Source organism: Pongo abelii, chromosome 19, assembly GCF_028885655.2.
Source record: "Pongo abelii isolate AG06213 chromosome 19, NHGRI_mPonAbe1-v2.0_pri, whole genome shotgun sequence".
NCBI classification, from domain to species: Eukaryota; Metazoa; Chordata; class Mammalia; order Primates; family Hominidae; genus Pongo; species Pongo abelii.
In genome coordinates this window covers 96,779,327-96,794,745 of record NC_072004.2, presented here as the reverse complement: position 1 = coordinate 96,794,745, position 15,419 = coordinate 96,779,327, and the positions used below count along the sequence as shown (strand labels likewise).

At 57.6% G+C, this 15,419-nt stretch overlaps 1 long non-coding RNA gene across 1 annotated transcript; it reads left to right on the top strand.

The window, feature by feature from the left end:
* Window positions 1–266: 266 nt before the first annotated feature.
* LOC129051136 (uncharacterized) lies at window positions 267–7,394 on the top strand. The gene is made up of 3 exons (XR_008515228.2): window positions 267–3,807; window positions 4,737–4,865; window positions 7,199–7,394. It is a non-coding gene; the product is annotated as an uncharacterized LOC129051136 (long non-coding RNA).
* Window positions 7,395–15,419: the final 8,025 nt, after the last annotated feature.

Here is a 15,419-nt window from a genome sequence, read left to right as displayed (position 1 = left end):
TGCTGAGAGCCTGCGAACTCAGGCTCTGGGGCACACAGAATGTCCCTACCCCCTGCCTGTCCACCTCTTGCCCAGTCCCTCTTGCGGGCACTGCGTCCTCCCTATGGGGCTGTGAGCCCTGCCCTTGCCAGCCCTGCCCCTGCCCTAGAGACCCTGGGGGTGATTCAGGGGAGAAGATGCATGGGGTGAAGGGTGGACGCTCCTGGGCGGGTGAGGGTGGGCTGGGATCAGCCCTGCTGCGAAATGGACCTGGGGGCTGATCTGCACCTGTCTTCCCCAGGCAAGCCTGTGGTGAGTGGGGGCTGGCTCGATTGAACCCTCACTGCATACCAGTGCTGGGCCTTAGCTGCAGCCATGATCGCAACTAGCTCTGAGAGGTAGAGGCTGCTCCGTCCCCAGATAAAGATGAGGAAACTGAAGTGCAGAGTGAGGAGGCCTCCTGCTCAGATCCTGCAGCTGGGGAGGAGCAGAACTGAGGCCCTCCAGGCAGCCATGGCTGCTTCGGTCTGCCCGCCAGGCTGTGCCCAGGCCATGTGGTCTTGGAGGCCACCCTTCCCACCTGAGCCGTTCCTGGGTGTTCCTCACCCAACAGCCCCCCTACTCTGGCCCAGGAATAGATACAAAAATCTTTCTTTTCCCCCAAAGGTTAAAATCTGGATTGAAAAAGCAAGTGCGGTTTGATGGCCTCTCAAAAAGTGGAGCATAGGCTGGGCGCGGTGGCTCACGCCTGTAACGCCAGCACTTTGGGAGGTCAAGGTGGGTGCATCACCTGAGGTCAGAAGCTTGAGACCAGCCTGGCCAACATGGTGAAACCCCATCTCTACTAAAAAGACAAAAGTTAGCCGGGCGTGTTGGTGCACGCCTGTAGTCCCAGCTACTTGGGAGGCTGAGGCAGGAGAGTCGCTTGAACCCGGGAGGTGGAGGTTGCAGTGAGCCAAGATCATGCCACTGCACTCCAGCCTGGGCGAGAGAGCAAGACTCTGTCTCAAAAAAAGAAGAAAAGAAAAAAAGCAGAGCACAGGATTCCCACATGACTCAACGATGCCACTCCGGCTACAGACCCCAGAGAACTGAAGGCGGCGGCTGGTGCAGACACGAGAGCGCCAGAGTCCACAGCAGCCCTGGTCACGGCCACCAGGAGGTGGAAGCACCCAAGTGCCATCGACCCATGAGTGGACAGACACACAAGTCGTGGTCCAGCCACATGCGGAACAGGGTTCAGCCTGGAAAAGGAAGGAAATCTGACATCCGCTACTGTGTGGATGGACCTCGGGGACGTTATGCTAAGTGAGGAATTCCAGACAGAAAGGGACATGGTGTGTGGTTCCACTTCTGTGCAACGTCTAGAACAGGCCATTCACAAAGACAGACAGTAGATTCGGGGTCACCAAGGACTGGCGGGGGGTGGACGGTGGGAGGGATATTGCTTAATGAGTACAGAGTTTCTGTTTGGGATGATGAAATGTTCTGGAACTATTAATAGAGGTGACAGTTGCACAACATCGTGAATGGACTTGATGCCATTGAATCATACACTTGAAGATGGTTCCGTTGGGGCCGGGCGCAGTGGTTCACGCCTATAATTCCAGCATTTTGGGAGGCTGAGGCAGGTGGATCACCTGAGGTCAGGAGTTCCAGACCAGTTTCACCAATATGGTGAAACCCGACCTCTACTAGAAATACAAAAAATTAGCTGGGCTTGGTGGCGCATGCCTGTAATCCCAGCTACTCAGGAGGCTGAGGCAGGAGAATCGCTTGAACTTGGGAAGCAGAGGTTGTGGTGAGCCGAGATTGTGCCATTGCACTCCAGCCTGGGTGACAGAACGAGACTCCGTCTCCAAAAAAACAAAAAAAACACAACAGAAATTCATTTTCTTGTGGCTGTAGAGGCCTGAAGCCTGAGGCTTGTATCTACTAAAAATACAAAAATTAGCCGGGGGTGGTGGTGCATGCCTGTAGTCCCAGCTACTCGGGAGGCTGAGGCAGGAGAATCGCTTGAACCTGGGAGGCAGAGGTTGCAGTGAGCCGAGATCACACCACTGCACTCCAGCCTGGGTGACAGAGTGAGACTCCGTCTCAAAAAAAAAAAAAAAAAAAAAAAAGGAGGGGGGACCCTGTGTAAGGCCAGGAGGGGCCCACCTGCATCACCCAGCAGCCCACCCCTTCTGAGGGCCAGACCCGTTGGCAGCAGGGATAACAGGCAATGCCTCCACTTTGCTTTTTTCGTTTTTAAAAGACAGACTCTTGCTCTGTTGCTCAAGCTGGAGTGCAGTGGCACAATCGTGGCTCACTGCAGCCTCAAACTGCCAGGCTCAAGTGATCCTCCTATCTCAGCCTCCCAAGTAGCTGGGACCACAGGCATGTGTCACCACACATAGCTAATTTTTTTATTTTTAGTAGCGACGGGAGTCTTGTTGTGTTGCCCAGGCTGGTCTCAAACTTCTGGGCTCAAGCAATCTGCCCACCTCAGCCTCCCAAAGTGCTGGGATTACAGGCATGAGCCATGGTGCCTGGCCTACTTTGCTTCTCATTCAAAGGTTGGATGGGGAAGGTGAAATCGTCAGGTCGAAGAAGGCTGGGATCAGCTGTGGTCTTTTCCTGCTCCCTCCTCTGCCTGCTCTCGGGGCTGCTAAGCAGAGCTGGCTGTGGTCGGTCAGGCAGCATCCTTCCTCTGGCCTGCATCTTCCACTTTTTCCCACCGCCAGAAACCTGTTGGAGGTGGACCCCGGCCTCGGGCAGGTGCTGGTGGGCGTGGCCTTCCCTGTGGCTGAGGCTGAAGCCTCTCCTGGTTCGTGGTTTGGGTTTTGGGGGCCTCAGAGTGTGAGCCTGAGCCAGAACCTGGTCCTCTCACCACTGGCCCTGCAACCCTCCTGGCTGCCGAGTGCACGCATCGCCCTTCAGTATCTGTGCCGGGAATAACATCTGCACACGTGTCACGAGACACACAGGCTCACGGTGGCACTTGGGGATGCCCAGGCATTGCAATGCTCAGCCTCAAGTGACAGCAGTGGTTTGGGGATGGCTCAGCATCTCCCCAGCATCTCAGAGTCCCCCAGAAGGCAGGGGCCTTATCAGCCGAGGTTGCAGGGGTGTGCCTGGTGCCTAGCACCTCTGCGCAGTCGGGTGGGCAGCATGGCCGGCTGCTGTAGAGGGGAGTCTCAGACTGCGGCGGCTCCTGGTTGGAGCACAGGTCCCTGGCCATGCCACAAGGCATCTGACCGCTATCATGAGGCACCTGTTGTGGCCTTTCAGGTTTTACTCTTCAGCTGTTTCCCAGCTAAGCCTCCTCGGGCGGGCTGCTTCACATCTCTGATCCTCACTTAAGGATCTCGAGTTGAGATCATCCTGGATTACTGTGGGCCCTAAATCCAATGACATGTGTCCTTAGAAGAGAGGGGAGAGACATCAGGGAGGAAGGTCTCTCGAGGACAGCAGAGATCTGAGTGACGCCGCCGCAAGCCAGTGATCACCAAGAACTACCAGCCGCCCCCAGGAGCTGAGACAGTCGGGAGCAGATCTCCCTCTGAGCCTCCAGAAGGAACCAGCTGTGTGCCATCCTGACTGTGGGCTTCTGCCTGTGGCCCTGTGAGGCAATAAAGGTCTGCTGCTTGAAGCTACTGGGTTGGTGGCCACTTGTCATGGCAGCCCCAGGGCACTCACAGATCACTCTCTGCACCACTGCTGCAGGACCAGGCACAGGTGCGAGAACTCCAGGCACAGGTGTGGGAACTCGAGTCATCACTGCTGAGTGGCCAGTGGGTGCTGGGGCTTCAGAGAGACTCACTGAGCAGGTGGCCCGGGCACCAGGTAGGGAAGGGCGGCAGGGGCCTGTGCACCCTCCAAAGTCTGGGACTGGCTTCCCCTCCACAGCAGCGGCCACCGACACCCGCGCCCCCGACTGTGCTGAGGTGGTAGGCACCAGCACACCCTTGCAACCTCAGCTGACAAGGCCCCTTCCTTCTGGGGGATGCTGGGAGATGCTGGGCCATCCTCAAACTCACAAGGAATTTATTTGTGATCATATGTGAAGCCCATGTGGGTGCGGAACCAGCGTTATGCCATCTTTCCTGCCCGTGGGCACCCCATTTACCCACAAGGCCAAGCTGAAAGTCAGCCACGGGGGCCCCCAGGCTCCGGGAGAAGTCAGGGCTGCCTGCTGCCCCCACACTTCCTGGTGGAATGTCTGCTGTCCCCGGAGGCCTGGGCCCGGCTGCCGGCTCCCTGAGGAGGGCCTGTTTCCAACCCAGCTGGGCTTCGGTGTGCAGGCTGCCAGGCAGAGACCCAAGCGTGGGAGGTCCCACCTGCCAGCACCAGGCCTGGGGTCCAGGCTCCAGGGCCTTCAGTCAGCTTCCATTTCCTCCTTAGCTCTTCTGAGTATTGGAGGAATCACTCAAATCATAGTCACCAAAGGCTTCGGTGGCCGTGAAGCCTGTCTTACTGTCACTGCGGGTGAACGTGCAAATGTTCCTGCACAGGTGAAGACCCTCAGGGTCACCTTCTCAGGACAGAATGATCAGGGTGGAGAGAGGACACTGAGGACTCCCTGGGCTGTCAGACCCTGGACGGACCCCCAGCGCGGCCCGCCACTCCCTGGCTGACCCTCTCGGGCCTGGGCCAGCTGTGACATGAGGGACTGTTCCTCCTGGCTCTGCCCCCAGTGTGAAGTGGAGCGTCACAAAGAGAGGAGGAGCCCCCTGTCATACCCACACTTGTCCTGACAATTCTTGCCCCAACAGGAAACAGGCCCCGGCAGCAAGCCGCCTGGCCTCCGTCCGAGCCCGGGCACCTGGGTTCACGTGCTGGGCTGCCCGGCCCCAGGGTGTGGAACCGATTTATTCGGTAGCTTTGCCGCTGATTAGTTGCAGGTGAGTGGATGGCACGTGGTTTGTGTTGTAACAATATTTTGGGACAATTAGATTGAAACCACATTGCTGGCGGCCCCGTTGGCGGCTGGCCGCAGCGCTGCACTGTCTCTGCCCTTTGTGGCTCCCGGCTGGCCGGGCCACCCCCACCCCTCCTGGGGCCTCCCCATCCTCACCCCCACCCGGGCTCCAAACCCTCCTTCTGACCTCCAGCTGACCTGAGCCGTCAGTTGTTCCAGAAAACAGCTGCTGGGAGATTTCCCAGGGCAGGTGGGGAGGGGGCGACCTGGGGGGCCCATGTGGGATTTTGAGGATGGACGACCCCCAAGACAGTCTCAGCACGTCTCTGTCTCTACCCCCAAGGAAGAGTCCCTTAAATACCCCCTCCTAAGCCAACAGCCCCCTCTGCGTCCACTGTATCCTGTAGGAGGGAGAGCCTGACCCGGTGACCCCAGAGTGAGAGGGGACAGCCAAGGCCAGGTGTTCTGGGCCCAGCTCAACCACTGAGGGCTCGGTCCAGGGCTCCCCGGAGGCCCGGGCGCCAGCGCCACCCAGAATCCCCTGCAGCGGGAGTCGGGGCTAGCACCTGGCGTGCAGGGGCTGAAGGAACCCGGTTCCCACCCAAAAGCAAGGCCCGGCAGGCTGCCACTCACAGTGCCCCCAGGATGGCCAATCAGAGGACACCCTGCTCTGATCACGTGACTGGGTTTGACAGAGCTGGGCCAATCAGCCTTCTCAGCAGTGGGACTCCGGTGTCAGCAGAGGGCGCTGTGGTCTTTGGGGCATCCAGTGGGGATGGGGGTGAGGATGGGGGTCTGGGAATGGGTCAGGGCCGGATTCCGGGAGGTCCCTCCATGGGCAGCTAGGATGAGGTGGAGGGGCCAGTGGCAGCAGCTGGTGCAGGGCCCCTGACCTGCTCCTGTCACCCCAAGTGTAGCTTCCCTTTCCGCGTAGTGGGTGTTCTATCCCGGGGTCTGTGCGGGGGGACTCAGTGCCGGTGAAGGGTGGGTTAAGCGGGGCCACAGATGACAGGCGTCACCCACCACCCAGGGAGCCCGCTCTCAAAGTGTGGTCTGCAGACCCACAGCGGGCGCCCCTGAGAAGCGCAGGTGTGGGGCGGCTCCCAGGAGGCCCACGTGCGGAACCCGGGCTGGGCCCGCCATGGGGCTTCCCACGTGAGATCCTCTAAGGTGTGCCCCACTGGAGAGTGCAGGTGTGAGCATGAGTGAGACACCGGGGCGGGGAAGGTTGTGGTGAGAGCGATGGGCAGAAGCGAGGTGGGACTGGGGCCTCCAGAAGGCGGGTGGGCCCCGGGAGCCAGGCTGCGGGGAGAGGTCCCAGCAAGGGTGGTGGGGAGTGCCCACTGGTGCCCACCCCCTCGGCACAGGTCTGAGCTGCTCCCACATTGATTACTTTGGTGCTGTTTGGAACCATCAAATATCAAATCATTTCCAAGAAGCCCATGGTGTCCTGGCTTTGCTGGTGCCCTTCCCTCACCTTTGTCAGTTCCTGGGGGTCCAGGCTGGCCGGGCGCTCAAGCAGCCTCCAAGATGGCTGCTCTGGTCCCCTTTCCCACCACACTGGTTTGCAGTCCGCTGTCCGTAACTTAGGCACCGGGCCACGGGGGTGCTGGCCTGCACAGCCTGCGCCCAGGAGAAAGGGGAATGAATGGGGTTGCCTGAGCCCCGGTAGGACTGGTAGCTTGGGCTCACTGGTCAGGGTGAGACGTCGCTCTGTCTCCCCCGCTGGGCGGCATTGGCCTCTCCCCGCAGCCAGCTGTCTCCCCTTTGGGCCCTAGCTTCTTGCATGTGGGCTCGTGCCTTGGGTTCCAGAGCTTTTGACTGGAGGGGAGCTTTGTGAGTGAGAAACAGGCAAAGCGGTTTCAGGTGCAGCGTAAACACGGTCTTCTGCCCAGACTCCTGGAGGGCTGTGACCCCAGTAGCTGCAGGACAGGCCCTGGCATGGCATCAGTGCCCCAGGTGGACAGAGGTGTCTGTCTGCACAGCTTTCCACAAAGCTCTGAAGACAAGCCATGTGGCCAGAGTGAAGAAAGCTGGGGTGGGGGTTGTGAGCCTGGGGACAGGCTCCATCACATTGGAAACTCCTAAAAGTAAATGGGGGACTTAAGCCATTGTCACTGGGGTATTTTTTTTTTTTTTTTTTTTTTGAGACGGAGTCTCACTCAGTCGCCCAGGCTGGAGTGCAGTGGCACGATCTCGGCTCACTGCAAGCTCCGCCCCCTGGGTTCACGCCATTCTCCTGCCTCAGCCTCCCGAGTAGCAGGGACTACAGACGCCCGCCAGCACGTCCGGCTAATTTTTTATTTTTATTTTTAGTAGAGACAAGGTTTCACCGTGTTAGCCAGGATGGTCTCAATCTCCTGACCTTGTGATCCGCCCGCCTCGGCCTCCCAAAGTGCTGGGATTACAGGCGTGAGCCACCGCACTTGTCCGTCACTGGGGTACTAAAGGAAACTGTGATGAAACCCAAAAGCCATAACCAGAAATAAATGTATTACACAAAATGTTTGACATTTCTGCATGATAAAGACATCATCCTTTATTTTATTTTATTTTTTGAGACAGAGTCTTGCTCTGTCGCCCAGGCTGGAGTGCAATAGCGTGATCTCGGCTCACAGCAACTTCCACCTCCCGGGTTCAATGGATTCTCCTGCCTCAGCCTCCTGAGTAGCTGGGATTACAGGTGCATGCCACCACGCCCAGCTAACTTTTTTGTAGTGTTAGTCGAGTGTTAGTCCCAAAGAGCTGGAATTACAGGTGTGAGCCACCGCACCCTGCCAAAAGAGATCACTCTTAGCAAATGTCAAAACACAACACACTGATCAGGGAAATGCAAATTAGAATCACAGTGAGATACCACCACACCCCTTCCAGTGTAACTAACATCAGTAGGGCAGACACTGTCAGGTGTTAGTGAGGATGTGGAGGAACTAGAACTCTCATACTGTGGTGGGAGTGTAAATGGTGCAACCGGTTTGGAAGGCAGTTTGGCAGTGAGAGGAAAAATTAAACATCCACCCACCATGTGACCCAGCCACTCCACTCCTAGGTGTTTACCCCAAAGTGAAAACACGATTCACACAAGGCCTTATACACAAGTGTTCATAACAGCTGTATGTTATGAACTGGAAGAAACAAGCCAAATGCCCACCAGCAGGTGAGGGGTACACATGTGGGGCACCCAGACCGCGGGGGCTGCCACACGCGGGGCACCCAGACCGCGGGGGCTGCCACACGCGGGGCACCCAGACCGCGGGGGCTGCCACACGCGGGGCACCCAGACCGTGGGGGCTGCCACACGTGGGGCACCCAGACCGTGGGGGCTGCCACACGCGGGGCACCCAGACCGTGGGGGCTGCTTGGCAGCTGGGAGGTAGAACTGTTGGTGCATGAAACAGCACGGATGAATCTCAAATCGCCGTGCTGAGCCAATGAAGCCAGAGCGTGCTGCCTGACAGAAAGTAGACCCATGGTTGCCTGGGACTGAAACTAGGTGGGAGATTGAAAAGGAGCCTGGAGGAATTTTCTGAGTTTCTGAGGTGCTGGGTATGTTCTGTGTCTTTTTTTTTTTTTTTTTTTAGAGGTGGGATCTTGCGCCGTCACCCAGGCTGGAGTGCAATGGTGCGATCGTGGCTCACTGCAGCCTCAAACTCCTGGTCTCAAGTGATTCTCCCTGCTCAGCCTCCCAGGTAGCTAGTGTTCTGTGTCTTGATTGTGGTGGTGGTTCTACAAACGTAAACATTCGTCAAAACTCATCCAACTGTACACTTAAAATGGACGCATTTTCTTGTATCTAAAGTGTCATCTTGGCTGGGCACAGTGGCTCACGCCTGTCATCTAGCACTTTCGGAGCCTGGGGTGGGTGGATCACCTGAGGTCAGGAGTTGGAGATCAGCCTGGCCAACATGGCAAAACCCCTCTACTAAAAATACAAAAAATTAGCTGGGCATGGTGGTGGGCACTGGTAATCCCAGCTACTCAGGAGGCTGAGGCAGGGAGAATTGCTTGAACCCTGGAGGCAGAGGTTGCAGTGAGCCGAGGTTGCGCCATTGCACTCCAGCCTGGGTGACAGAGTGAGACTCTGTGTCAAAAAATAAAAATAAAAATAAATTTAAAAATTAAACAATAAAGTATATCTCAATAAAGCTGATTAAAATTAAAATCCAAGATTCTATTTGTCACCTATCAGATGACAAGGATCAAAATGACTGACAATATCCTGCTTTGCCATAGACGCAGGGAAACAGGCAGGTTTCTCATCCCCGGGCAGGAGGGATGTGCACATTGGCACACATTTGCTGGGCCATTTGGCAATATCAATCACAATTTGAAATCTGCGTAGCTTTCTCCTGGTAATTTGTTCTTCTAGGAATTTTATCATCCAGATATACTTGCATAAGGTCACAAAGCTACATGGACAGAGATGTGCTTTGCAGTGACATTTTGTTATGTTGAAAAATTAGAAGCAACCTAAATGTCCAACAGTACAACTGGCCAAATACATACAAGCTGTCAACCATCCCAGTTTGCCTGGGGCGATCCCGGTATCAGTACTGAAAACCCCAGGCCCTAAGAAACTCTTTTTTTTTTTTTTTTTTAAACGGAATCTTGCTCTGTCGCCCAGGCTGAAGTGCAGTGGTGCGATCTCGGCTCACTGCAAGCTCTGCCTCCCGGGTTCACGCCATTCTCCCACCTCAGCCTCCCAAGTAGCTGGGACTACAGGTGCCCACCACCGTGCCTGGCCGGCACCGGGAAACTCTTTAATCCCCTAGAGCCCTCAGGCAGCTGGTGGCTCCAAATACACTACAGTGTGGACAGGCAGATAAATATTACAAAATCATGAAAAATGGCATGTGGGTCTCGGTACTACTATGGAAGACGTCCATGTGACAGTAAATGAAATTAAACTGAACGCCAAGTTGCGAGTGGCAGGTGTGGCAGGATTCGAATCGTGTGAGGATTTGATGCGTGTAGAATGGACCTCTCCGCATGCACAGTGCCTGGGAGGGGAACAAGGAGCCAGCCATTCACACACGTCTCTCTGGAGCCTGCGGTGGGAGGGGTTTGCTACTTTTTGATTTAAATCTCATTGTGCCATTGGCTTCATTTACTTTGTGTGTGCATGGATTTTATAATTAAAAAAATATTTCCTATAGGAAGTGTGACATTGATCTGCATTGAAACGCAGGTGAGTGGGGCCTCTGGATCACAGCCGCAGTAAGGCCGACTGTGAGGGGTCCAAGGCTGCTGAAGCCTTTAGCAAGGGAGGGAGATGGGGAGAGGGAGGGGTGTCCCAAGGTCAAGGTCCTGGGGCAGGCGGAGACAGCAGACTCCTCCCCTGAGGGGGACCCCTCGCCTGGGGCCACCTTCTGGCAGCGGCTCTAGCCCCTCTTGCGGCAGGCAGCCTCTGGTCTCCACCAAAACACGGCCAGCCTGGGATTGTTAAACAAATTGACTGGCTGGGCCCTGAGCCCGGCTAATTCTTGTGTCTTAATGAGTGGGAAGATGAGGTTTTATTCATCACTGGGGCTTTAAAAATTGCAGTAAAGTGGCCCACTTTATAAAGAAAAAATCAATAGCAAAAAGAAAACAGGAGTATGTAAATGGACAGGGTGACAAAAAGCAGGCCAATTACCCCCAAAATGAGACATAGTTATGGCTCCATTAACTCAATTATATTTTCAAAAGGATTTCTTACGAGGCCCCCACCCCACCCCACCCGCACACGCCTGTAATTTTTACATCAACTTCAAGGCATTAAATTGCATTAAATTATTTTGTGGGAGAGAGAGGTGTGTTTCGGAAGACAGAGCTGCAGGCAGCCCTGTCCGGCTCCACTGCGAAGATGGGGGTCAGGGGTAAGCAGGCAGGGAGCTCCCACCAGGGCCTGTCCAGGGTGCAGGCTCCGGCAAGCCAGTCCTGAGGGGTGAGAGGAAGAGGAGCCATGGGATCTCCCAGGTGTGGCAAGACCAGGGCCCAGCCAGGGACAGCAAGGGACTTGGTTTGTTCCCAAGCTCCTAAGTCCCCATGACGTGTTTATCTCCAGATGGTTCCCTACTCTATCCACACCCCCAGACGGGTGGCCCCGAATATGCCAGTCCACATGTGGGCACCTAACCTTGCTGGCTTCATGAGTTTCTCTTTGTTCCATTAGAGTTAGAAAACTTAATTTTTTGGAGATATGGAAAAATAAAGTTGTATGAAAACACATCAGAATGGGGGACTACCTAGGGGTATGTTTGAAGCCTATCCTTTTTTTTTTTCTTTTTTTTTTTGAGATGGAGTCTCACTCACTCACCCAGGCTGGAGTGCAGTAGCCCAATTTCGGCTCACTGCAACCTCTGCCTCCTGGGTTCAAACCATTCTCGTGCCTCCCAAGTAGCTGGGATTACAGGCGCCCACCACCATGCCTGGCTAATTTTTTGTATTTTTAGTAGAGACAGGGTTTCACCATGTTGGCCAGGCTGGTCTCGAACTCTTGACCTCAGGTGATCCACCTGCCTCAGCCTCCCAAAGTGCTGGGATTACAGGCGTGAGCCACCGCGCCCGGCCTGATGCCTATTCTTCATATCACCCTTTGCAGGCATAGAGTGAGTCCCTGGAACTCGGGGCTTTGAAGTGACACTGGGCATGACTCACTTATTCAAGCGCGGATCACCCTGCCCATGTCGGGGAGGCCTTGAAATCCCAGAGTCCATGCACAGCTCCTGGCTGCTTCTATAAATGTGCCCAGCCCGAGGCATGGTGACTGTAACCTGCTTTTCCCCGTCAGCCAGGCCCTGGGGAGCCCAGGCCTGCCCTACATAAGTCTGCACCTGGGTTGCACAGGACTGAGCAGTTAATATCATGGATTTCAGGCAGAATGGAGGTGGAGGAAGGGCTGGGGTGTGGAGGGGACCCTCAGACAGGTGTCCTGGGCAGAATGCCAAGGGCCACCTGGCCAGAGTCAGCGGGCAGAGACTGTAAACCCAACGGCGATGGACAAACAGAGGGTACAGAATTGGGCTGAGCAGTGGGGTCGGGGGGACCCTGAGGCAGGAGCCAGGGCCCCTCCAGGGCTCAGGGCCAGGGAGCCGGGGCTGGCATGACAAAGCTTAAACCACAAAACAGAAGAAAGCAAATCTGCCCCATTCTGCCTTCCGGGACGTCTCACCCACGAGGCAAGAGGACCTGCACAGGACAGGACTCAGGGGGTGGGGCTGCCCCGGGCAGAGTGTGCAGACCAGTCCTGCAGGGCTGCCCTTCAGGGTCCCTAGGCCGCCGGCCCTGCCAGGGGCTGTAGGAGCAGCAGTGAGGGAGGACGGAGAAGGCAGCCGAGGCAGAGGGACCCCCTCCGGCCGGCTCCTGCAGGGCTATGGCTCCACATTGCCACTTGCCTGTCCTCCAGTCCCTGTAGCCTCCATCCCTCGCACAGCGCCCCAGACTGGCAGAGCCCATGCAGCTGCCAGACAGTCCCCCCTTCCCCTCGAAGCCAAGCACACCCTTAGCCCCAGTGTGAGGGTCTGGGACAGCAGACTGATGGGGGCAGGTGGGAAAAGACCACGTGCATGATGTGTGCACGTGAGTATGTGTGTGTACATGTGTACACACACACGTAAGAGACAAGGATATACTCTCAACTCTTACTGTCCCCCGCACCAGACCCTCAGGGGAGGCTCCGGACCCCAGCCTGTGCTCCCAGGTGGATGGCGAGGCTGCTTAGAACAGTTCTCACTCCAGGCAACGCCTGGGGAGGATCCTGGGGCAGGAGAGTCGGTGCCACGTATGGGGCCCAGAGGAAGGTCTGGGAGGTCCCAGGAGAGGGAGTGATGCCCGGAGCAGGGCAGGGTGAGGGGAGGCTGAGGCCGGGAAGCCGAGGAGACCTGGGCAGCTCTGGGGCCCCAGAGGCCTCAGCCTGGGGGAGCTGCCAGGTGCTGGGGAGAGTGTGGGTGCAACCCAGCCCTGCCTGCGCAACGCTCCTCAACCCGTGCCTTGTCACCACCCCAGGCCCCGGGTCCTCCCTACTCTCCCAACCCTCAGGGACCCTCTCTCGGCCCCCAGCCCTAAGGACGGCACGTGGCTGCCCTCCCTGGCTGCCCACCACCCCTGGGCTAGAGCTCCAGCCTCTTTTCTGCTCCCTCTGGCCCTGTCAGTCATCTGCCTGCTCCTGCTGGCCAGTGGCCTCTTGCCCATGTGCTGAAAGAGCCATTGTTCAGGAGGGGATGGAGGGGAAGGGCCGGCTGGTCAGGCCTGGGTACCGGTCAGACTCCAGCGTGTGCCAGTGGATGGACTCGGCTGTCCCCTGGGGCCAGCTGGGCAGCCCATGGCACCTGGAGGCAGTGTTGGGTGGCTGGGGAGGCCTGAGTGAACTCAGAGGCCACCTCCCCTCCTCTCAGCACCTTCCTTCCCAGCTGAGCCTGAGGGAGGCTGAAGAAGATGCATTTTGCCCCAGTCGGCTGCTGCAACCTCTTGGCCAGCAGAGACCCTGGGGGGCGGGGGACACATGGGGCTCCCTGTGTGGCCAAAGAGGCACTGGAGAAGGGACTTCCCTGAGGCAGCCTGATGCTTCTGGCTGGCAGCGGCTGGGAGCCCTGTGCTTGAGGACCCGCCGACACAGCATGGCCCCTGCAGGCCGGGGCTCTAACGCGGTGCTGTGGGGGCTGGCAGGGCCTGGGCGTGGGGACCAGGCAGAGCTGGGGTCCCAGGCCCTGCATGGTGTCCACTAACAGGACACCAGGTAGTCTCCCAAGCCTGCCGGCCTCCCTGGCCTCAGCCATAAGATGGGCTGAGAGAGAGCGGAGGCTCTGCGGCGGGATTGGGTGAAGAACATTTGAGCCGGAGGCCAGCCTGGCTCTGCGCAGCCCCGGGAGGCCAGAGGTGCCCCTCCGTCATCTGGAGGAGCTGGCTGCAGAGGCCTCCCATCCTGTTCCTCAGGCAGGGGCCCCGTCTGGCATTCCCAGGCCACCCCGGTGCTGGGGGAGTTGCAGGTGGTGGGGTCAGCTTGGAGAGGGTACAGCCTGTCCACATCAGCTCTGCTTTCCTCTTTCCCTGCCCCCACAGGCTGGCTTGGTTGAGCCCGACGCTTCTCAAGGTGAGGAGGGCGTCCTTGAAGCCTCCGGCCGCCCCACACCAAGGTCTGTGCATCAAGGTCATGGCTGCGCAGGAAGAGGGGAGGGAAATAAAAAGAGATTACATTTTTTAAAAGGTACTCAAGCTGTCTGCCGACACCGCCCCTGTTCTCCATCCATTTTATAGCCTGACGGGCTTGAGCAGCCGGGCCTCGTCTGTCAGGGGTGTGCAAAGGGCGGGGGCAGGGAGCAGAGCCCCCGCAGGAGGCCTGGATGGGGGCCACCTCTCCCCGGGCCTGGGTTCCCGCTGGGGTTGCCCAGGCCGGGCAGGGGCGCTCTGTGCAGGTGGGATGGGTGGAGGGAAGCTGGCCCGGGGCGGGCGGCCACTATCTGGGCCCATCTATCCCCCTGACAGGTCAATTTTCTCTCATGTTTTACAGGAGCTTTCAGGGCAGGAAATGTGGTCAGGCGGCTGATTTATCTCCTTACCTGGTCTTTGTTCACAGCCTGGCTCCGGCCCCCCACCCTGCTGCAGGGCCCGACGACATCTCCCCAGGGGGCCCCACCTCGGCCTCCTTGGGGGGACTGTGCTGAGCCCAGCTGCCTCTGTGAGATGAAGATAAGAAGGTGAAGACGTGAAGGGCCTGCCGGGGGCAGTCTGGCTTTCTCGCAGAGGGGCTGCACCTGGCTCCCTCCTCCCTCTCGCCGGCAGCCTGCGGGGTGGTGAGGATGAAGGGGCTGTGGGGCCGGGGTGCAGGGATTAGAAGGAGGTGACTGCCGTCTCTTCCTCCTCATTGTGTTTTTCACCTCTTAAGTCAACTTTGGTTTCTTGGACTCAGAGTTCCCTCCTGACCACGGGTGCAGACAGGGCCAGACAGGGCCAGTGTGGGAACCCACTCAGCCTGTGGCCTCTGCAGGAGGGAGGTCGGAGGCCTCAGCAGCCACCCCGGCCACCTCCTGAAATAGTGAATGTCCTTCGTTTTCAGCTGATAAGCTCTGATCTTATAACGAGGTATGGAAGTGTTCAGAAAATTTTCAGCAGACATTCGAGGGAAAACAGCTCAGCTTCCCATGCCTCCAACGTATGCCAGGAGCGACCCCATATCCCCCAAACAGAATTCTGGGAACCTGGGACCATAGGGTCTTCCTGTGCCTCCCCTGCCAGCTCTGCACGACTTTGTCAGGTACTTGAGTGCTGGCTGAGATGATGCTACCGCTACCAAACAGGTGGGAGGCCAGGCCCAGCCCCAGCCCCAGCCCCAGCCCCACCGGGGCCGGAGCTCCCGGTGAAGAAGCTTCTGCCTGGTTCGCAGGTGTCCAGGACACACCAGTCGCCTGACTCCTGGTCAGGCAAACGCACACATCAAGTTCTTGCAAGCCAGGGTTCTGCTGGCATCTTCAAGAAGAGGGAGGGTCCTGGCCCTGACCACAGGGCTACGTTGACGGGAGGAGTTACAAACTTGGCTTCCTGGGGGGCATCGTGGGGTGTG